Raw genomic sequence first — 24,521 nt, forward strand, 5'->3', positions numbered from 1 at the left:
CTAAACCTGCGTCGAAACGTCGGAAATAAAGGTAACAAAATAAATTCGCCATAGACCCGGTTTGAAACATGTTTTAAAATGCCTTTGAATTTCCTTACAAGGCGGATTCATGTCTTACAAGATTTTAATTTGGTGACCGAGACAGGCGCACTGTGAGCCTCCGGAGCGTGAAACTAATCAAATCTCCGAAACTCTGTCCAGAGCAAACCGCGACGCCGCAGTTTATCTCAGCCGAATGGGCGAGAGATGCTCGCAGTACACAGATTCCTTAGCTTAACGGATGGCAAAAGTACAAAAGATATCTATGTACATGTAGGGTATAACGCTCATGAAGTCCAATCGGCGCAATAACTGCCAAGAACGATGGCTGGATGAAACTTCGTAAGGCTTGTACCTATTAGTTCCAAAATAGTTATTTGTTTTACAAGGGGGCAAAGTTGTTGTTTAACCGTTGGTGCTAATATTGATACCCGAGCAAGCGAAAGATTCTAAAATAGGACCACGAGCGTAGCGAGTGGTTCGAGAAGTGGAATCTTGAGCGTTGCGAGGGTTTCAAGGCACAAGGCTTAAACAAACTTTGCCTCCGAGTGAAACAAAATTTTTCATCACACCAACGCGAGGAATAAATTAACTATGAAATAGGTACCAAAAAATCAAAATCATCTTTAAAACGTCAATTTGACCAGCTAACAGGGAAACAACTCAAAATATGCATCTGATTACTTTGCCCCACATGTGAATAAAATGCAACTTTCTCATTCGTTTTTGAACAATCAAGAGGTCCTTTACGAGTTGGTGTGGCGAAAATATATTTATAGGTACACGTCTCTAAGACAATGAGAATAATGTATCTTTTGTACAACGCTCAATCCATTTTTCTGCGCAGTTTTAGAAATTATTTATGATACTTATGGGAAAAACTGTCTTAAAAAAAACCGACTTCAGAAAACTGTTTCCGAAATACTATTCCACCGTATGGTGAAAAGTGGGAACAACAAGGGTTAGTAGGAGAGCTGTAAAGTGGTGTTATTAAAATTTGTTAGGCAAACTAGTTCGTTAGCAGGTAGGCATATTTGGTCAGATTGCCTTCTATTAACCATACCAGTATTCATACCAATGTAGATACCGAAAGGTAACATTATTTTGTTAGAACAACATGAGACAAGACAAACAAATGTAGCAGAACATCTTACTGTTACCAACCGTGTACAATGGAAGAACAACAAATTAATCCGCTCGGTCGTAAAACAGGCCAAGTCTAACTTGCACTATTCATTCCCTTAAGTGCACTCTTGGCAGCCAAGTGCTTCCACTGTTACGGGGCGTATGATTTGATATGTGCTTTATGGAGACTTGGCAAGGGTCTGTAGTTATTGTCAATGGAGTTGCTAGTTTTATGGGCTGTTGCTGTCCGGCGATATATTTTGGGAGCTTTTGCCATGGAATTTAGGAAATGGTTGTTAGCTAACATGCTACATATTAGATAGACAATATAATAGATAATAAAACAGGACAAGTACACTGACTCTTTCATTAGTACTGCAATTTCACTCTGTTAGGGGACGAATTCCAGAAAAAAAAACAATGACTTATTCGCGGTTATCTATCAGTGTGCTGAATTTTTGGTTAGTTTTGCGTGACTGAAACAATAAATAAATTAAATAAACACATTATGAACTGAAATAATGTCATATACTGAAGAAAACGTGAACAAGTCCAACGGTGGCCGAGGCAAGAGTCGAACCGGCATCTTCAGCCTACGCGATTAACGTCCTGACCACTAGAGCACCCGAACATAATTTGACTTGTTCCCGAGTTGAATAAACATATTCATCTTCTAATTCGGTCCCATACTGCTGCCGATTGTGACTATTTTTTTTAGTTAAGTACAGCTCTGAACTTATCCCTATATGGTTTGCGAGGAAAGCATTGTTCAGGGTAGTATACATTTGGTTACCCTATTGAGTTGGAATTTTCCATCTAGGCCTAGTACCGACAGTAACCTGCCAACACCGAAATTTCGGCCGGACACTGCTGAAAATAAAGTTTCAGCGCGGCCCAAGGCCCAAAGTTTCGGTAGTTTTTTGGCCGAAACCGAAACTTCGCCCGAAACATAATTTTTATGCCGAAACCTGCCGAAAGCCAAACCGAAGCCGAAACTTCGATTGGACGCTAATTGAAACATACAAACGAACATTTCTAATTCTGCGATGTGACTGAATGTGCGTACTGAACACGGTCTGTAAAGCAAATAGCTTACGTAAATCAACGCTATATTATATCATTGTGAAGCTGCTTCGCTAGTTCATCTCCAAACCTAATCATAGCGTTAATTATACTGAAATGTGTGTCAATGGGTGATCGGGCCTAGGCTCCCTCTGGGGGGTTGTTATCTACACGGAACCCTGTGTTTGAGCTGATAACATTGGCGGGCGGAGGTGAAAGTTACACTCTGATCATAACTTTGGAGGGCTTACACAGCAATTTTTAACTTCGCGATATAAACATATTATTTTAAAGATGTATCAGTTATTTAACTAGTACCTAAAGACATTGTTTATCAGTCAAACTATAGATAAATAAATTGCTTAGTGTGCTCACTCGCTTTCACAGCACAGCGGATGTCATTCCAGATATAGAGCAGAGCCCAACTGGGGAAGTACCACCTTACAGAAAACCGCAGCCAAATAACACTAGACCCTACTCATAGTGTTGTGTTACTGCCGGTGAGTAAGGTTGCCACAGCTCAACGAGGGAGTGGAGTGTCAGGGTCGGCAACGCGCATAGGCTACGGAGACTACTTACCATCAGACGGACCGTATGCTGCCAGGTGGCAAACAATCACAAAAAAATCACTCCATACAAAGATAAAAACCCATTTTTTACAAATAAATATTTTTTTTCCAAGCCTCATGTATGGAGTAAGCATTCTCAGCTTACTTATTTATGTAAGGTCAAACAAAAAACAGAAGTTTATTTATTTATTTTGAAAGTAAACCTAGGCATGACTGACATGATGAGAGTACTCACAGAGAGAACGATAGTAATATATAGATATATGTATGATGTATAAAACGTTTATTTGAATGCTCTTAAAATAATTAACAGCATAAAACAACAATGAAAAGATAATTAAAGTAAGACTAAGTCAACAAATGAAAACAACATTAAAAATAATTGCTCTGTGGTTCCAACCAAAACAAAAGAGTTCACGGTTCAGCAATACGCTTCCCTCTTTCGAGCGAAGCACTGATAGTCTGTCGACACTCAGAGCACAATCAGGTTAAAATGTATTTAAATAATGAGATAAAAAGTAAATTAAAACACTAATTATAACTGATAACATTAGCATTCTACATTATAAATATTATCTCCATGATACTGGGCATGTAAAGTAATGCAGTAGTTATTTGTTTACCAGGGAGCAAAGTTGTTGTTTAACCGCACGTGCTAATATTGATACCTAAGCAAGCGAAAGATTTCAAAATTGAACCACGAGCGTAGCGAGTGGTTCGAAAAGCGGCATCTGGAGCGTTGCGAGGGTTTCAAGGCACGAGAGGGATAAACAAACTTGGCCTCCGAGTCAAACAAAACATTTTTCACCGATCATCGATCGACATCGATCGATTCGTGTGGTCCAGTAGAGACTTTTGATCGACGTCGACTGTTCCATTCTACCATCGCTCGATTTGTCTCGTAAAAACTATCGACCGATTATCGATCGATTGGTGTGGTAACACCCTAACCACTCAGGTGTGGATGCATCCGCGCTGCAAACACAAAATATGGGGTGTATGTGAGTGTAGGTTTAAACATGTTTAGCTTAAAATGTGGAGTGCTACTATAAATGTATGTATGAACTCGCAATAAACACTAATCAATTTAATGCGCAAACAAGCCCCAACGTGAAGCCCAGTCACACTTACACGTATTACCCGTTCTTTTCAAGTTAGCAGTTACCTGCCGGCCCGCTTCACTAAAAATAGTAAAAAATGACATTAAAAAATTAAATTACGAAATATATTTTTGTCAAAAATACAAGTAATTGTACCTGAGACCTTATTATGTAATTTAATTTCGATTGATTTTAAAAACACCCTAAAAATTTCAATGGACAGGACGGGTAAAAAGTGTTGTCAACTTGGGGATCAGTAATTCGATTGTTGAAACCAGGGGATCTATCTTCGGATCAGTATTGTTAAACTTGCGTGTCGTGCCGTAGATAATAAATAAATATTATAGGACGATATATATAATATAAAAATACATATAAAACACCCAAGAATCAGGAACAAATATGAAATCACACAAACAAATGCCCTTACCGGGATTCGAACCCAGGACTATCGGCGTCATAGGCAGGGCACATGTCACTAGGCCAGACCGGTCGTCAACACAATACACATTAAACGAAAAAGGGAAGTTTATATTTATTTGTGTACACCGAACTTCTTCTTTGCCAAGAAGATGGACATAGTAAGAGTGAGAAAATAACCATTATTCACAAATCTGCATTAATAGCTACTATTATTATTATTTATTAGTAGTTTATCAATCCTATACCATATACATATCTTCTAAGTATAACTTTGAATGAGGAGTGTATACTGTCACCGTCCTTATGACCGAAATGTCCCACATAATGCTTGGGCCACAAATTAGAGGCTTGTTGTATCGGATTACACGAACACAGTGAAACCGGAGCCTAAGTGTTTAATAGGCAAAGATTGAAGCCAAACCGATCCCTAATATGTAACGTTATCGGTTTGGGATACGTGCGGTAATTAGAAAACAGTTAAAATTTTGGCACCTTTTCGAATCGTGACGGTGGATCGGTAAATAGGACCCAAAAAGTAACTGACAAAAAGGTTTGTATAATTTACTGTTTTGATTAAGTGCCATACCTGGATCACTCTCCAGTGCCTGCTGGCTCAAATGTCATTGACAACTTTTGACAGAGTTTAATAATAGTGGTCATCATCTGCGCTATTGATGCCAACTGCTTTACTGGCTATCTACTTTATTCGTAATCCCACTGATAGGACAGAGTTCAATCAATACTTGAAGGTGAGAAGGTGAGAGAGAAATAGAATGTCAGGCAAACTTTATGTTTTTTTTTGTAAATATTGTACCGTAACCAAAACCGTTACACAGAATGAAACAAAAATAGTGGGGACCCGTTTTAGGGCATATTGGGTATCGTGTTCTGATTACGAAAAAAACACATACATATGTACATTTCGTATGTACAGTCAGCATCAAAAGTAGCGGATCAAACAAGGTTCCAAAAGTATCTACCATTCTGTAACAGCTTAATAAAAATGATGTTTCTATATGTAAAACAAATTAGACTGTAAAAGATATACTTTTGAAGGAGAATTTTAGAGATTTATCTATATTTGGAAAAGTTATCGGGAATATCAGATACTTTTGGCGCGTTGTTTCATCCGTTACTATTAATGCTGACTGTACGCCATTGACATATATATCTAAGGACGGGCCTTACGGACAATAAGAATGGGGCCAGTACAGCGGTGTCACGCACACGAATTCGAGCCAATCGTGCAGTCTAACGCCGCAACACGATTGGTTGATGAGTTCGCACCACGCGAGAGATTGGTCGCAACTAGTTCCGTTAGACTGCACGATTGGCTCGAATTCGAGAGTGACACCACTGAACTAGCGCCATTCTTAGTGCCCGTAAGGCCCATCCTTAAATATATACGTCAATGATGTACGCTGTCTGCCATTAGCTGTTTTGGCTCCTCTTCTCTCGAATGTCGGACAAAATTATAGCTGTCTTTTTTGTACTGCCAGAATATCTTACTCTTCTTTTGAGCCAGGTGTTTTTTATCATTAAACAGTCTAATAAAGTCAAGGACTTGTTCCAATCTAATTTCCAACTTTTAATTTTATTACGAATACCACAGTATTACAAAGTTAAACCACAATGTGACGGATGAGCTCCCCGAACCGATTTGTACTCAATTATCCATATAGCATTTAATGGTTGGGAGTAATTAATGCCGTTCATGATTATCCCCATTGCCCTTGCATGGAATTATACCGGTATTAATAACATATATTACTAACTTAATTTATCTTGTCTTATTGAGAATTAAGTACTGTAGTAAATTATATAGCAAATGAGGGATTGTAAGAATAAAGCTCGAATGGTGATCCCTGAGAGTACCTAAAGTGCCTTTTGATTAGGCATAATTAAAAAAAAATATTGCATAAATATATTTTTACCGTTTGTATTACTTAAATCGAAGCGCTAGTGGCCTAGTGGTGTGAGCATGCGTTTTGCAATCAGGAGGTCGCGGGTTCAAACCCCGGCTCATACCAATGAGTTTTTCGGACTTTATGTACGAAATATCATTTGATATTTACTAGTCAATTTTCGGTGAAGGAAAACATCGTGAGAAAACTGGACTAATCCCAATAAGACCTAGTTTATCCTCTGAGTTGGAAGGTCAGATGGCAGTCGCTTTCGTAAATACTAGTGCTCACGCCAATTCTTGGGATTAGTTGCCAAGCGGACCCTAGGCTCCCATGAGCCGTGGAAAATGCCGGGACAACGCGACAAAGATGTGTATTAGTTAAATGTTACATTTGTGAATAAATTAATGTGATAAACTTCCAAAAACTGACTAAGTACAAACATTTTAAATGACAACTGCTCCATAATAATATAAAAAAAAAGTCACGTGGACCGTCTTTGGACGCGAGAGAGCAAATTTACGAGAATTGTAAGTTGGTAAAAGCAATAAGGTGTTTTTCTGAAAAACGCTGAAAAAAAGTTAGTTACCTACATACGAACATGACAAGTTAAATAAAAGCTTGTAAAAAGTGCGGCTCAAGTAGCCTTACATTAACCTTGACACCTAACCTTAGAACGACCTTTCCTAATCCAATTTCACACTTACACACTACAAGTTTTCCTGTATTCATCCAAAAACCTCGTTTCATGGTTGATTTTATCCACCAAATGTGAGGAAAAAATATATTTACTAGAAAAGATGGATTATGGGTTGGTTGAGATGTTTCTGGGGTATCACTTCAATCTGGTAAAAGTACTTTTTCGGATTGTTAAGTATCTTGAGTAGAGTTGGCTAATACTTGTTAATTAAAGAACAACTCGAACCAGTTTAACTAGATTTCGTTTAAAAGACTAAGGCCCTCAACACACGGAACGTAAGCTTAAGCGTCGGGCAACCGTATCCTAAAAACGTTACGAGTATGAGACGCGTAGAGCTCTGTACCCCTAGTGTAAATATTTTCGACAGCGAAACGTGACGTACGCGTTTGCTTTAAGTGTCATTTTGTATGAGATTTTTGACTTTCCAAAACGTCCCGCTTGGCGCGCTGTTCAAAAACCCATACAAAATGAGACTTAACGCAAACGCGTACGTCACGTTTCGAAATCGAATTTATTTACACTAGGGGTACTGAGCAGCATGCGTCGCGTAAACGTCGCATAAGCGTAATCGTTTTATAAGTGATATCTCATTAGTTGAAATCATGTAGTCGCTGGCGTCTTCGGCAGATGTATATACGATCTTACTTTCTCTTCAGATGAAGATTTTTTTATTCTTCGATTATGTCGAAAACTCATATGCTTCGCTACGACGACGCGTCGTCTGCGGACTTGTTTGAAGTTGTACGTGCTCGTAGTGCTCTCGTTCTACGCACGTATTATGATACGCTTACGCGTCTCTTACGCTTTCGCGCCGTGTGCTGATGGCCTTTGAGTCGTTTGAGTCGTGATTCGAGTACATGATTGAGTTACGCTCCGAAAGTATGATAAACTCGCTGTGAACAATTTAAAAGTTTTTTTTTTTAAATCTGATTACGATTAATAAAATGGCCACACCAACGCGAGGAAAATAATAACTATGAAATACCAAAAAATCAAACCTAATTAAATTCAAATGACCATAATAAAAAAAACATCATTTAAAAGTTAATTCTACCAGCCAATATAAGGAAACTAGTTACTCAAAATCTGAGTTGACAACTTTAACTTTCTCATCAATTTACCAGTTGGTGTGAAAAGTGTATTATTCATTCTTATTAATTACTTCATGTGCAGGGGTCGGACAAAAAGTGCGGATGACGTCAAACCACTTATAGGATGATTTCAAATAGTATTTTTGATTTTCATAAACAATTATCACTTATCATTTATCGACCTCTTTATTAAACGATATCGCCACTTGAAATGAGTAAGTACGTTTTTGACTGACACATTGTCAATCAGATGAACAATAAATTGATTTCGTTTTATTAAATAAATATAAATAAATTTATTTTATTCACTACATCACCCTACCACCTGTATTATTAATTCCATGGATTTATTTACGATTATTTTGTTACTTCATTAATACTACTTTGTTACTACATGTCACACGGAAGTTTAAATACAAACTCAAACATCATCCTGTGTGCAAGATTACGTCATTTTTACGTCATCCGCACTTTTTGTCCGACCCCTGTTCATGTGTTTTCACCAAAGACCCCCTTACAGTCTATCAGCAGCTATCATGAACTTAACGCGCTCTCACTCGCGTAACAATCGGAATACACGATTGTATTAAAGGGATCGGTTCGTAGGAAATTGCTCGGCCGACCGACCTACACGTTCGCTAAATTGTAGGTCAGCTGTTCCTAAATAGCTATCTGTAACGTATGTATTATGTGTTCTGGGTCAATTCTTCTTTTATTGCTATTATGTATTGTTTAGTGCCAAAGAGATAAATAAGTACGAGTAAGCTGTATCATAGAGCCCGTTTGTATTATTTTTTAAAACTGCAATTTGGTAAAAAAAATTACCTAGCCAAGGGCGCCAAAACTCACTCTCGTTCTACCCTCATCGAGTACTCGGGCCGGCATTGCCTTTATAGATCAGTTTTTTTTCAGCGTCAGGTAGCGGATTTATCAGTACTGCCACTTGACAATATATATCGCAACGAACGAAAAGTGTAATAATATTACGAGTATAATAAAATTAACCGGAACTCTATTTTCAACTCCTTCTGCTTGTAATATTATATGTAAATTGTTGAGCAATACATTTTGGGTAAGTAGCTATACTCGTGACATCTAGTGTCAAGGAGCGGTACTGATAAATCCACTACTTGACGCTAGATGACGAATACGAAAGTAATAAGCGTTTTGGTAAGGAAACTGATGTATGGAGGAGCACTCTATTCTTACTTATTTTTAACACACACACACACACAAGACTAAGACAAATAGTTAAAATACCTATCAATAATACGCCCACAGCACTAATGAACAGCTTTCATTTCTTCTTGAAGAACCGCACCGGGGTCGGCTTTCGGTTGGACAGAGTATTGACTGTTGAAGCTTTTATAATTTGGCTTGGTAACGACTTCAAACATATCAGTTTGCTAGCGCATATAAAACTGATAAGATTTTACTTCATCTTTTTTGAAGTCGGTTTTTCTTTGTTTGAATGGTTAATTTTATAGAAAAGGTACCCATCCTGCACATAAGCTTGTATGCAAAGGTGCTAAGGGAATAGTATTGCTAACTGTACATACAAGTTGAAGTCTGGTAGTACACAGTTTTAATTTTATCATAATGTTTATAATTTTGATATATAATAATAACTATCGCGGTAACCAAAGACAATATTTCCTTAAACAATGAGGGCTAGCCCGTTTAATTTCGCCGCTAGGAGCGCCAGTGTCGACGGAGGTCAAATGTATAGTTTTTTTTCGGGAAAGCAAGCTTTATATCGCGAATTTTGACTCCTTATTCATAAAAGTGGTAAATCTTTTTTTTTATTTTTGATTGTTTATAGTAAACATTACATATAGTTCAATAAATGTTAGTAGTTTAAAAAAAGTTCCCACAAATTAAACAGGTTAAAAAGACAAAGTACAATAGTTTTGTTTATCTATATTAGAACGTTTTTTTTCTTTAAATAAGCATTGAAGAATTTTGAGATCTCTTTTTCTGGACCATCGTCTACAGTGGTGCCAACTGATGAGCACAAAAACGGTAGCCCTCATTAGTAAACTAACCTCTAGCGTCCCACCGTCCTAGTACTAGTAAGTACTAATTATCTTCAATGAAATTTAAATCATTAGTAAATGGAACAGAGGTGCTCTTATTTGTTATGGTTCGTTATATTTTAAAAGAAAACAAATTCAATTATATTTTCCAATACCATCAATCCGTGAATTGTTTGTCCGGTTTTTAACTTTATGTATTTTTTTTTCAGATGCAGGGATTACTAATCAAACCGTTCTGAGTATGTATTTCATTTTCTATTACCGTAGAACCTAGTATTAAACAACCCGAAACAAATGAAAGTTATTTCATTAAGAAAATGAAAAATAAAAGCGGAAAGCGAATCGGATACCAATGTCTAATGAAGGATTGAATTCCTAAAGGGGTTTTCACTAATTGAAATAGCTAACGAAATAGGAATTCACGTCTGCTTTCAAATTTATTCAGAGATAAAGAATTCCCAATTAGGAGTCATCTAGTTTCACGCCAAAAACTACGAAACATCGTAAAAACTGAAAAACGCGGCGAAAAATATCAGGCATGTGAAAAGTTCTCGACACCGTCAAAGCCCCATTGAAAAATGCCTCTTTAGAGTCACAAGCCAAACTGAGTTCAATTTGTAATAGGTTAAAGTCCAGTTCTGGGTGGGAGATCAGACTAATTATCCGTGCCTGACACGAAAGAAAGAAGTGCCAAGAAGCCTGTGAAATCATGCGAGACGATAACCTATAATTATAAGAAGGCGATTATCAGGCTTCTAGGGATGGGGAAATTTTATCGATATTAAGGACTTGACATTCATACTATGAGGTATTAGTTTATTTTTATCAATGATACGCAGTGAATTACGTTCTTTGTGAATTATGTCATTTCTAATTAGGCAATCTAATAATACGAAGTCGTTATCTAAAAATATCTTGCGCTAAAAAACTTAGTACCTATTTTTAACCTCAGTTCGAGTACTTTTCTGAGTTTTTTTTAAAGCGCAACTCAAAACGATCGAGCCTCCGAACAAAGACTCCGTCAACAACTTTGTAGGTTTTAACTAAATAAAATTAGCAGCCAAAAAGTCAAGTCTTCAAAGCAGAGGACTCAAAGAACAATAGTTTGGACTGTCCTGGTAGTCGTCATAGAGGCTGTTTGGCCTCTGTATTAGTATTATAAACATTGACTGATCTATTGTGAAGCTTATGCTACATTTAGGCGTAGATAGGTTATTTTTGAGTACTGCAAACTGTAGCTATTTTAAAAATCAAAAATCACTCCCAATAATCCGATCATTTCAATTGTTAATTTTGCTACGAGCTCTCGTCGATTGCTCACGCCGCCGTATTTCGGGAATACTTAATTACTCAATCCACATTCGATGATCTGTGATATACTTACAGTCAAGATATAAAAGTATGTGTTTCTCAAACATGCATGGAAATTATTACCTTTGCCATTAAAGCAAGAAATATTACTTTGCTAATCCGCGAGAAAATAACGTGTTAGTCAAACAGTGCTAACCCGTTATACTTACTTGCGTATTTACAAAACCAACCATCCATCCAGCCATGTTTACAAAATAATTCTAAATACTTATACATTATTACCTTTGCTATGTTTAAAACAGGACATATATTGATGTTGTAGCCAGATCTTAGAATTGATAATTTTAATTTCATGAAACGATCGGTTCGCCACATTATGAAAAAGACAAACCTAACCTAGCCATATCAAGAAGTGATCAATTCTAAAAAAGCATTTCTTGAAATGAAATTATCAAATGTAAACACATCTAAATATTATATTAAAGCAAGAAATATTACTTTGCTAATCCGTTATACTTACTTGCGTATTTTTAGATGCAATTAATGTTCCCACCCTCCCACTGCAAAATAAAATCCGCAAATAAATATAACAACCCACCACCAAAAGTACAAAACTCGACACGTGTTTCGCCTCTCTACGAGGCAACCTCAGGAGATGCTGGAGATGTTGACGGTCTGACACCCGAAAAACATATAAAAAAGTGTAATTTATTACATTATTTTCTTACTTTCCGGCTAGTTAATGTTCTAAACAACTATTTATAAAATTCAATTTATTTTCTATTCGTTACAATGTCTCACTGTCATGCATTGTATTTATGCGAAAATCTATATTTTACTAATAAGCGCCACTTGCACTATCCCTCTTACCCGGCGTTAACCGGTTAAACCGCTAACCCAGTGTCAAATTGTACTGGTAACCATGGTAACTCCAGGTTTAACCGGTTAACCGCGGGTTAGTGGGATGGTGCAAGTGGCGCTAAACGGTTAATTTTTAGCATGCATATACAGATATTTCCTTTATTATGTACGAGCAAAAGTACTTATGTACGAAATATTATTTGATATTTACCAGTCGCTTTTCGGTGAAGGAAAACATCGTGAGGAAACCGGACTAATCCGAACAAGGCCTAGTTTATCCTCTGGGTTGGAAGGTCAGATGGCAGTCGCTTTCGTAAAAACTAGTGCCTACGCCACATCTTGGGATTAGTTGTCAAGCGGACCCCAGGCTCCCATGAGCCGTGGCAAAATGCCGGGACAACGCGAGGAACAAGTAAAGTAAAAGTACTTACTTTATTGAATAGCAACGTATAATATGTAAATATTAATATTTCATCTGTGGAGAATATTAAGAGATATAAAGATAGATGTTAAATCTATGCGTTTTGTCTCAAAATATACAAATTTTGTATTTCCAAAACCGAAAGTGATAAAAATGGTAGCAAGAGAGAAAATTCGTTATAAAAGACTGCGTATTACTTTGGTCGAATTTTAACATTCATCCACATTTCATATTTTTGTTTTATCCGTAGAACATTTCAGAAAAATACCAATGAAATTGTTTCAACCTTTACAATCCTTTAATTGACGCTAGAGATTCCCAGTTATTCGTTGCGTTTTATCGATAAAACCGTTCGTTTTACTACATATGTCGATACTTGTGCACGGCGCCGTAACGTCGAGGACTCTCAGGCTGAGACTCATTGAAGCGAGCTGGCGCGTCTAGTACTGGGTTTAAAATATCGAGTGACTCATTGGCGCAGTCATGAAGTAGTGTAAAATGAAGCTGTGTGATTTACAAAATAAACACAGGGTGAAATTTTAACCACCATCCATACACTGCGCAGCGACTTTCTATCATACTGAATAACTTGTATTATGGGACCAATACCGAAATCGTGAAAAAAAAAATTGGCTTTTCATATGCCGAATGTATGTTCCGGCTGATAGGATGGCGCTGATTTCTATATAAGACAACAAATATTTTTTTCGCGACTTTGGTATGACCTACTCGTATTATGTCACTACGCAGAGTATGGCTGGTGGCTAAAATTTCACCCTGTATAGGAAACTAACTAGTCTAATTTGGTATTGGTCGAAAAAGCGGTTAAATTGCCTTAATATTTAAGCAGGCATAAATTAAAACTGTAATACCCTCAATTTTTTGGTAGGTATTTTTCTTTAGTCTGTATGTCCCAACTACCAATATCACTACCAATACTACTGTATTTACCAATAGTAAATTGTTAACCAAGGGATGAAAGGTACTCGAGCGTCAAACTATCTCGACAGAAATGCATCGCAGTGAGAGCATCAATAATCCGAGACTGAAATGGTGCCTTTCACTCAAGTTAAACACTCTACTTTATATTTCGAATACGAGGACATAAAATACAAGTGCATTAAAAAAGTGCTAAGTATTAACTTCAGTATTATTTCTTGAGGGTACTTTCAATTAACTATTTAAGTAAAAATATCATTATTTATGGAATAGGGAGTTAATTATCAGAATCAGAATGGAAAGTGTACAACAAATAAAACCAAAATTTTAATTGCTTATCGTAAAAAAAATAAAAAAACGTATTTAGAAAATACAGTGATCTAGTGCCGAAACGCATCATTTTCTGCACCCTTTTGAGAAAAAGAACGACCCACTTTCATAGCATGAGAAGTGAAAATGATTTTTTAACTTTTATTTATTTTGCCGCAACTATTCATACAGATTACACAAGCATTTTTGGTGAAATTAGGTTAATACCGATACCGATAACATGAACATCACTAATAATGATTGATGGTACGCATCCGTGGCATTAATGGGGGGTTATAATAACGGAAATCCCTACGAGGGACTGACATGATACATACAATGTGTTAAATCTACTGCAGGTGGCAAATTCGACTTATGAAATTACTTCTCGAGACATAACGAACGTTTGGTTGCTTTTGTATGAGTAGACAAATTTTGCTAAGTGCATATAAAGCAGTAGGGAAGGGTAGTTTTTTTTATTTTTTATTCTTAAAAAAACAGGGAACTAGCGCCAAAGGGAAACGCCACAACGATAAGCCAAACCAGTTAATTTGATTTAGCAGTAATTAAATTGAGTTATCATAAATATGGAGAAGCGCCACAACGATAAGCCAAACCAGTTAATTTGATTTAGCAGTAATTAAATTGAGTTATCATAAATATGGAGAAGCCGCACCAAACAAGGAAATTGTCGCAATCGCAACCTGTACAGTCGCCATCAGATATATGGGAGCGGCCTAGGTACTCACAAATATCGGGACACGCCTCTATTGTCAAGGCGCTAGAGAGCGTGCTCAGATATTATGCGCACCTCGGCCGCGTCGATATATCTGATGGCGGCTGTACCACGCGACCAAAAAGAGGCAAAAAATTATAAGGGTGATAGAAATACAGGTACGTCCGGTTCGTCCGTGCAATTTCATTTTAATTTAAGTATGAAGTCATGTTGTATCTTTTTTTGTATAAGTTTGTCTACTGTCATTTATTTCGGTGTATTTTATGTGTCTTTCCTTTTGTCTGTTATCTTCCGTGATTATTTCTCACTTGATGGTCTCGTCGGAAGATCAGCGCTGGAAGTAGGAATTAACATTCTGAAATATCTTTAAATTCATATTCCGTCTTTGGTACGAGTTGAATGGAGTCCGCACTACATAAAGGGCTAAGAACATGCATCAACAAACGTTTAGCCTTGGCTACGTATTCATAATCAAAAGCTATGCTAATAATATACTATTTTAAAACCATTAGTCTATAAACGACAGACTAGATAGGACAGCGGGCTGAACGATCAATTATTCAACATATATCTGCTGGTATGAGTAAGCTAGTGAGTCCAGTGACTGAACTATCATATATATGTATGTATTACTTCTGGTTTGAGAATGACAAATGGTTATTTTTTATGAATAACATAATGGTAATAGATGGGTGAATATATTTGGGAGTTTTTATAAAATACGTAGTGATGACAAGGGAATTTATGGGAATCAACTTTTTGCCTTTCTTTATATTGTAATACCGCTTATAGTTTATGAAATGAATACCAAAACCAAGTTTTTATTGTAATGCTTAATTATCGTCATAAAACTGTCAGTGATTAACTTTTCTTAACAGGGTACACTATTTTCTGAAACTCCCATTTTACTCAATCGTGCAAAAAACTGCTGAACGAACGTTACTTACGTAAAACCGGGATTAACATATTTCAGGATAAAGTCAGACCAAGATAAGTTTTGATTTTGACACCCCAGACAGTGCAAGTGTTATTTTAATCGTCAAACTTCTATGAAATTATGACGTTTACTTAACACTTGCATAAGCTGGGCTACCAAAACCATTGCCAACTTAACTTGGTCTTGATCTAGTCCTTGCAGCAGCTTTAACGTGGGCGATTTCATCAATGTCCTTGACAAATTGAGTTCAATCTGTTACTAATTTTATCAAAGAGGTACTTAATACCTGTCTCGTCGCCGTCAATAGATGGTTCCTTAGACAGTTCCTACAAGATTCTTTTGGTTGGGTGTATTTAAAAAAATAAATGAAGAAACCTCTTTATTCCGTATTTTTATTACTTAAGCCTCTAGTTCATATGCATCCATATATGGCAGTTATAAAATGCAACTCTATTGACGGGTATTAAAGTTAAAATTTAAACAAATAATTTGATATGACAAGCAGGGTTAAATGTTACATTTCTGAATATATCAATGTGCTAAAACTTCCAAAAAAAATCTACAAATATTTTACGTGATAAAAAAATAAACTGTCACCTGTATTTTTTCCCACTAATCTCCATAAATGCAAATATTAATTTTACACTTAATGCGTTCATGATAAAAAAAAATATGTTTCCGAAAGGAACAGCGACATCTAACGGGAAATATACATAAGGCGTTTTATAGACCCTGAAGGACATGGCGACGACTGACTTTAAATCGATAAAATAATAATCTTTGTCATTACTAGCAAGCGTTTTCAAGTATTAAAAGCTTACAATTATGCAAATTACCTGTAATTTTCTTTATTTCTAATTCCCTGTACTACGTATAATTATCAAATATGGCAAACTACACAGTTTTTTTTAAACGTTTATTCATTCCAAAATTAGGCTTATAATATGACTTAATTATTCTAAGGGTTTGGCAGCATGTGGTCTATATCAATAACGATGCATGAATTGTTTATTGCAGCAGGTATGACTCCATTTTGAACATATTGAAACAGCGAATTTGAAAATAATGAAATGTATTTAATGTAGGCTTTGGTTTTTTGGAAGCGCTGGTGGCCTAGCGGTAAGAGCGTGCGACTTGCAATCCAGTTTCCTCACCATGTTTTCCTTCACCGAAAAGCGACTGGTAAATATCAAATGATATTTCGTACATAAGTTCGGAAAAACTCATTGGTACAGTCAGCATCAAAAGTAGCGGATGAAATAACGCGCCAAAAGTATCTGATATTCCGTATAACTTTTCCAAATGTTGATAATTTTCTAAAATTCGCATTCAAAAATATATATTTTACAGTCTTAGTTGTTCTATATTAACGACATTACTTTTTGTTAAGCTGTTACATAATGGTAGATACTTATGAAGCGTTTAATCCGCTACTTTTGATGCTGACTGTACGAGCCGGGGTTTGAACTTTGAACCCGCGACCTCCGTATTGCAAGTCGCACGCTCTTACCGCTAGGCTACCAGCGCAGCGCATAGGAATCGCGCTCCACGTCACAACTAGGTACATAGGTCAATAAAGTAGGTAGATAGGTCGACAGATCGAAAATAAAAATAAAGGCGTTGTATAATATATTGAGTTGAGAAGTTTCTGTACCCGAACCCAAAATTTCCTCAAGGTATGTAAATAAGTGCTTCGTTCTGTAAACTTGTGCATACAATGGAAATAAAATAAAGGTCATTACTAAACATCATATCAAAGTATAAATATTTTACGTAAACCAAAAGTAGGACATAAAACTCCATAACGTAGTTTATTAATTTTCGTAGTGCTACCGATGCGACCAGGCATACTTGATTAAAATTCATTAACGCTACCCCTGGGAAATACGGCGAGACACGTCGAACGGTATGACAAGAGCCTAATTAAGATCGTAGTTTGTCTTGATAAATACAGACGTATACTCGTAGACGTAGACATTCCGAATTAATCTGACTTGGGCCAACTTTAGACTTGACTTCACACAAGTCACAAGATTTGCAACCGAGTCGATTCGAGCGGTCGGAATCGAGAAGTTTGTTAGCTATGTTTGTGTAAGTTTGACCATAGAAAGTGGTTGGGAAAAATTATCTATTCACCACACTACCTCGTAAAGCTTCACATAATTATGTATTATTATTGGTGCAATAAAGAATATTAACTTACTTCATTTTTCAAAAACCGGCCTAAGCATATCGGGCAGTGAAACGACGAAGCGCTTCGAGAAAAGGTAGATAGTGCGTTTGCGCTTCACTTGGCTTCATTTAACTATTATTTTTAAGTGAAGGAAAAATCATTAACAACAGTTACATGATGTATTCATTAAACTGATACCTATATATAGAAGAAAATACACAGTGCTTGTAATGTGTAATGAAATGAATAATAATACCATAATTTATCAGTACTTCTCCGGCACTCCTTCATCTTCCTCGCGTTGTCCCGGTATTTTGCCACGGCTCATGGGAGCCTAGGGTCCACACTCCGGAACTCTATTAAAAATAATTAACACGTACACGAGGAACACGTACTGAATGCCATGCCAAAAGCTTAATTAAGATGCATAGTTTGTCTTGATATAGTTGTATGTATGTCACTTTATCTGATTTCAAACTTCGAACACAAGGCCGAGGTCGGAATTGTGAAGTTAGTTGGCGATGTTTGTGTCCGTGGTTTAATCATGCGGTTGAGAGTAATCCACAAGAGGTACTCCTATAAATAAAGACAGATCATGTAATTGGGCGCTAATATAATTGACGAAAAGCGAGCGAATCGAATCGGTACGAATTATGCATATTAAAACAGCGCCAAGGTGCAAGTTTTCTTCTTAGAAATAATATGAATGATGCTCTCACACTGGCTATAATATAACGTAACGTAAATATAACATCGTGTAACAGGGACAACATGATAGTATTGATAGTGTTAAATTAAACGTTATAAAACAATCAGCCAGGTGTGGGTGCACCATTATGTGTTATTTGCCTGTCTTGTACGTCCGTATCCTCTGACTGCCGCCTGTCCTTCTGTCAATTTAGTTGTCCATCGTTCCAAGTATGTATGTCAACCAGTCACTCCAGCAAGCAGGGAGGTTGGAAACCCTGACAACTAACTATTCGTTTCCTTTTACTCGCGCTGGAATAGATATCAAATACGTGTTTGTTCGAAAATGCGAAGGCCTTACTTAAGTTTATTTAGTAAAATTTGTTCTATCAAAAAAAACTACGTTTAGGTATAGTACCTGGGCAACCGAGCTTTGCTCGGTTATAACTATTTATTGTAATATGGTGGTGTATAGGTGATAATCTTAACTAAATTTTTTTACTAAATTAAACTTGTCTAAAACAATAAAAATTTAAAAATTATATATAAACTTGAACATATAAAAAAAAAAAACAAAAGTTAGTCACCGGGCGAGATTCGAACCCGTAACACCCGTTTAGCAGTCCGCGTCTTAACCCGCTGGACCAGACGGACAGTGGCCGGCAACACGAAATTAGCGACCATTTTTTTTTTTTTATACTACTTCGGTGGCAAACAAGCATACGGCCCGCCTGATGGTAAGCAGTCTCCGTAGCCTATGAACGCCTGCAACTCCAGAGGAGTTACATGCGCGTTGCCGACCCTAAACCCGCCCCCCCTCGTTGAGCTCTGGCAACCTTACTCACCCGCAGGAACACAACACTATGAGTAGGATCTAGTGTTATTTGGCTGCTGTTTTCTGTAAGGTGGAGGTACTTCCCCAGTTGAGCTCTGCTCTAGATCTGGAATGACATCCACTGGCTGTGCCCTACCACACAAAGCGAGATGACATTCACAATGCCCATACCTCTCTTTTGTACGTAGTTTAAGGACGTACCCGGGTCCAGAACCATATTCTGCGACGAAAGAAAAACGCATGAAAACTCGAAAACACGCGTTTTCCCAAACATAAGACTAATCTAGATCGATTGTTTACCCCCAAAAACCCCCATATATCGAATTTCAGCGAAATCGTTAGAGCCGTTTCCGAGATCCCGGAAATATATATATATATATATATATATATATATACAAGAATTGCTCGTTTAAAGGTATAAGATAAAAATACTAAAGCTTTAATTTTAGATGAGGTAGGCTAGGTTATGTCTGGAATCATCATCAAGCCTGCTACATGGGTCAAATTAAAACTTAAAAAACATTTAAAAGTTCAGTTCATAATATAGTTGTGAACTTTCTAGTTTCGAAATTGCAGTAAAGTCGAGAAGACCGTCTTCTTCTTCTTCGTCATGTTGTTCCGGCATTTTGCCACAGCTCATTAGAGCCTGGGGTCCGCTTAGCAACGTATCCCTAGAATTGGCGTAGGCACTAGTTTTGACGAATGAGACTGCCGTCTGACCTTCCAACCCAAAGGGTAAACTAGGCCTTAATGGGATAAGTTCGGTTTTCTCACGATGTTTTCCTTTACAGAAAAGCGACTGGTGAAAGAAATGATATTTAGCTCTTTCGTCGCTTTTGACTCCTGCGTTTGTACACATACCTACTCCTCTTACCGAAGGTCGGTAGAGCAGGGGTACAATTATTCCTTTCTGACTGTGTCTGAGCGACGTACCTAAGTTTACGAGAGTGTATGCCCTAAGACGATATTACCTGTATTACATTTTATGTGCCAGTCTCCACATTGACCTTGCTCTTTCTTAGAGCTCAACGAGGGGAGGGAGAGGTGTTAGGGTCGGCAACGCGTATGTAACTCTGGAGTTGCAGACGTACATAGGCTACGGGGACTGCTTACCATCAGGCGGGCCGTATGCTTGTTTGCCACCGACGTAGTATTAAAAAAAACTCCCTTTTCCTTGAACATGGACACATTCATTGTTTTCTAGTACCACAATTCTTCCCTTTTTGGGAATGACTTAAAGATTTGTCTCAAACCTTTATCTGATTCGCTATCAGTCCGTATTTGGGACCCGAACGGAACCCAATCCCTGCGAGCGATAGTTCCATTATCCTTGCTTAGTTACTTGGAAAGTTGCGTAATGTATCAAACGCAGATCTACGAGTACGCTTCATTGCATTCATTTTACTACTGCTTTAAGTGTATTCAATATGATTTTATTAAGTATTAGGTTTTTTCTATTTGCAATGATTGGACAACTCAATCGTTTAAATTTTAAGGCTTGAAATGTAATTGATTTGAAATCTGCAGTTGCCATTATTTTGTTAACCGATGGAAAAATATCATTTGAGATAATTGAGCTATTAAGTACGAGATAAACAGACGATCTAGATAAGTTTATTTAATAGCAACTGATTTCGCATTGATTGAGTTTATGCAATTGAAATTGTCACGGTTATTCCCCTAATTCTAATTCATAAAAATGCACAAGCTTCAATTAGTTAATTTATGTTTTATTATTTATTTAAATACATGTATTGCGTTTGTTAATAACGCCACATTTCTTTCTTATTAGAACGGTCAAGTAGATTTTATCTTTAAGGGTATAGATAAAAAAAAAAACAAAGTTACCTACTGTCCATGGCCAACTAAACCTAGCATTTCTCGGGGTATTGTCCCCAGAACACTGGCCGCTTTCCTCCTTTGTACTGCGAGACAGTTTTTGTGCGAAGGACGTTGTTTTGCGTCCTTCGCACAAATAATTTTCAATGAAATTTTCTTTAATAGTTTTTTTGATGTTACACAACAATCACTTGGTGATTTTGACGTTATCTATAGTTGTTCCTAGTAGAGCGCTTGACATGGGTCAGGGCACATTCACGTAGGTCACGTCCCATGCCAAAGGCCAACGAATAAACCAGGGCACTACATGTGTAGTCGTCAGGTATTTTACCGCCTGCCGCGGACAGATCTTACATCTCTAACTGCTAGTACGGAATTTTAACTATCCCTCTGTTATTTAAACTCCCCTGAGACTCGAACATAGGGTTAGGTAGTCCCGTCCCGAAATGCGAGCAAATGCTCGACGTCTCACCGTCTCTGATCCAGCGCGCGATGTGTGCTTTCGGATCGAAACATGTCGAGCGTTTATTTGACTTAATACTTGAGTAACCCGTTTAAAATAATTATAATTTGCTAGTATGGAGGCGTTACCGAGTGCTCGGCGCATAAGATCAGTAAACCAGGAGAAAATACGGTCGATTAGCATCAGTGTAACCCGTGGTACTGAAGATGTCTGTTGACAACTTTGTTGAGTTTCGTCAGCGGTTGTGGGTAGGGTAGTGATTCGGTTTTAAGCTCTAGCAGTTACCGACTGTAAGATTAGGATGCCTCGAACTCCAAAAAATTTTACGCTTATTATTAACTCTTTATTCGGTTCGTTTCCAATCCCGGTACCTACAAGGACATTTAATTGTGTCTTTCACGAAAATTTGTTCCAGAGTTATGGAATATGGATGTTATCTATATGTATCTTACTTAACACATTCACCGCTGTGCTACGGTCGTAGCGGTACGTCGTTGCCGATAACATGAATTTCCCGGTATGTAGCGAAAATGCTTCGTAAAGGCAAAACGACAACGTTTCGTCATTAGCGCTGAATGGGTTAAGTATATATTTATCTATGTAAGTATGTATATAAAAGTAAAATATAAAAACACTTACAAAACAATACAAAAGATATAAACACATAATAAAAAACCAAACCTAGGGTGCCGCCAACAGCGGGGCAGGGCCCAAGCTGCCGGTGGTCAAGGCCGCAGAGAAAGGAACCGCCGGACTATCCGCGTCGTGTCCAAGATCACCGCCTTCTGTATCTGAACCTTGATCCAACCACCTAGCGAGAGTATCTCAAGGTGTTGGTCGAGACTCTTCGCTATGAGACCGTTCGCTGAAACGACTATCGGGACAATGATCGTCGAATCAATATCCCACATGGTGGTTATCTCGTAAGCCAAGTCTAGGTACTTACTGGACTTGTCCTTCTCGGCTTTCACGAGATTCTCATCATGGGGGATGGTGATTTAGTGTTATTGTTGAATAAAGAATTTTGTATTTTTGTATTTTGTATTATTAGGTAATATTTACTATGGCTCTTATTCATAATTGCATTGACAACATATATATTTATTACACATAAAATAAAATATAAATGGCATGATTAAATATTATTTGTATCACAGACATAATTGAAACCTACCAGCTAAATTCAGTATCACCATCGTAACAATAACAAGAGCGTTCAAATTAACGTTGACAAGTGCACTTGGTAAGACAAAGACGTATCTCGCTATTAATTCATAGTGAGATGAGCCATTGTCTCACTAAGGGCTCAAAGTTACCAGAGCGCAAGACAAATAAAGCTTGTTACTGAGCACAAGTGACATTGGACAAGTTTCACTGTAATTTTGGAATTTGCTTTGCTTTGCAAACAGCTGAGACAATCTCAAGGTCCTTGGTTGGTTGATAGAATTCTAGCAAATATCTGGGGCACAATAATGCCCCCGCTAAGTCGAGCAAAATAAGAGGCACATCCGTACCCTTTTTCTAGAAGCCGTTCCAGGAATTTTCGACCCCTTATAACTTCGTTATGCATAAAGCTTGAATTTTCAGTGGCCAAGAAGGAATAATGAAACAAATGTATGTTCTTGATTACATTTCGTTTGAACTTGTAGTTTAAGAATTATCGCATGTAAAAGTTTCTTAATTTTGTCACATCACTCGCGATTCTTGGATCATCTACCTCTATAATCTAAGGTACTGCTAGCAGACACAGCAGCATCAAATTTTAAACACAAATAGTGTTAAGCCTATGAAGCACTATAAATAACTAAGATAACACTAGTACAGTACCGTTTCTTAATTCTACAAAACGCATAATTAACTTTGTAACTGAAGATATGTAACTATATGAAATTACAAACTTACTATATTGCCAATGTATGTCAGAACATTCATTGCAAGAGTAGGTGTAACGGGTTAGCGCTAATTTCAATTATTTATTTCATATAGTGTTAATAGAGTACAGAAAATCCTAAAATTACTTAATGTTAGTGACACACAATTTACAAATAATGTAATAGACACATGACACATTAAGATAGATAACACAAATAGGTAGTATAATAAATAATATAAATAAAATCTAGGCAATCTAGATGCACCATTTCTCAACATCTGTTGCTGCTACATGTACCTACAGTATTACTGTTTTTGAGTGATAGTGCACAACATCTTCCCTGTCGACGTTTTTGTACTGTTACTGACTAACATGTTATTATTTCGCGTATTAGCAAAGCGGTATTTATGTTTTAATCGATACGGATTTCCGCAATGTAACGTCTAATACTATTAATTATTCGACATATATAGAATTCGCCTTTTTCGTATTTTCAGATTGTAAATAACTCATTTTATAAAACACCACGTTTGCATTACATTTATTCCCAAGGCAATTCAATGACTCGCTAAAGAGAATTCACAGCCACCATATGTGTGTACAGTGCTACCTAAGGTTATTACGAAGTTTGCTCCGTACGCGCTTGCTGTATGCATAATTAACATGTGCGGAACCTTCTGCGTCGGGGATACACGAGCGGGATGTTCGGCAGATTGTATGCAAAAATCATCGACCAGAATATATCAAGACTGTACGGTCAAGGAATTTAATTGCAGCACCATTTCGTACCTTGTCACAGTAACAATAGTATAATGGCTCCTCTACATGATGGCCCAGCGTAGGCCAGTCCTAGGGACGCATTTATGCGTTAGAGGGAGCAAGTGATATTGCTATCTCATTTCACCGCATAGCTGCGTCCCTTGGACTGGCCTACGCTGGGCCATCGTGTAGAGGAGCCCTCAGGTTCATCTTTATCTTTATCTTTATAGCCACTATGCCATTACTATTGTGGTTAAAATGCAACTGTAACTTTATCATCTGAAGAGACGAAAGCCTTTACGAGCTGGTGTGATGTTCTCGTAGAATAT

General features: G+C 37.3%; 1 protein-coding gene across 3 annotated transcripts in view; it reads left to right on the forward strand.

The window, feature by feature from the left end:
• Positions 1-24,521, forward strand: part of LOC133524830 (uncharacterized) — a 467,029-nt gene that overhangs the window by 282,160 nt on the left and 160,348 nt on the right. For 2 of the 3 annotated variants that reach the window (XM_061860981.1, XM_061860982.1), the window contains exon 2: positions 10,259-10,288. The exons of the other annotated variant lie outside the window; for it this stretch is intronic. The gene's annotated coding sequence lies outside the window, so the exon portion shown is untranslated. The remainder of the gene's footprint in view (positions 1-10,258; positions 10,289-24,521) is intronic. 3 annotated transcript variants of the gene reach the window in all.

This window comes from Cydia pomonella, chromosome 14 (assembly GCF_033807575.1).
Source record: "Cydia pomonella isolate Wapato2018A chromosome 14, ilCydPomo1, whole genome shotgun sequence".
Classification (NCBI taxonomy): Eukaryota; Metazoa; Arthropoda; class Insecta; order Lepidoptera; family Tortricidae; genus Cydia; species Cydia pomonella.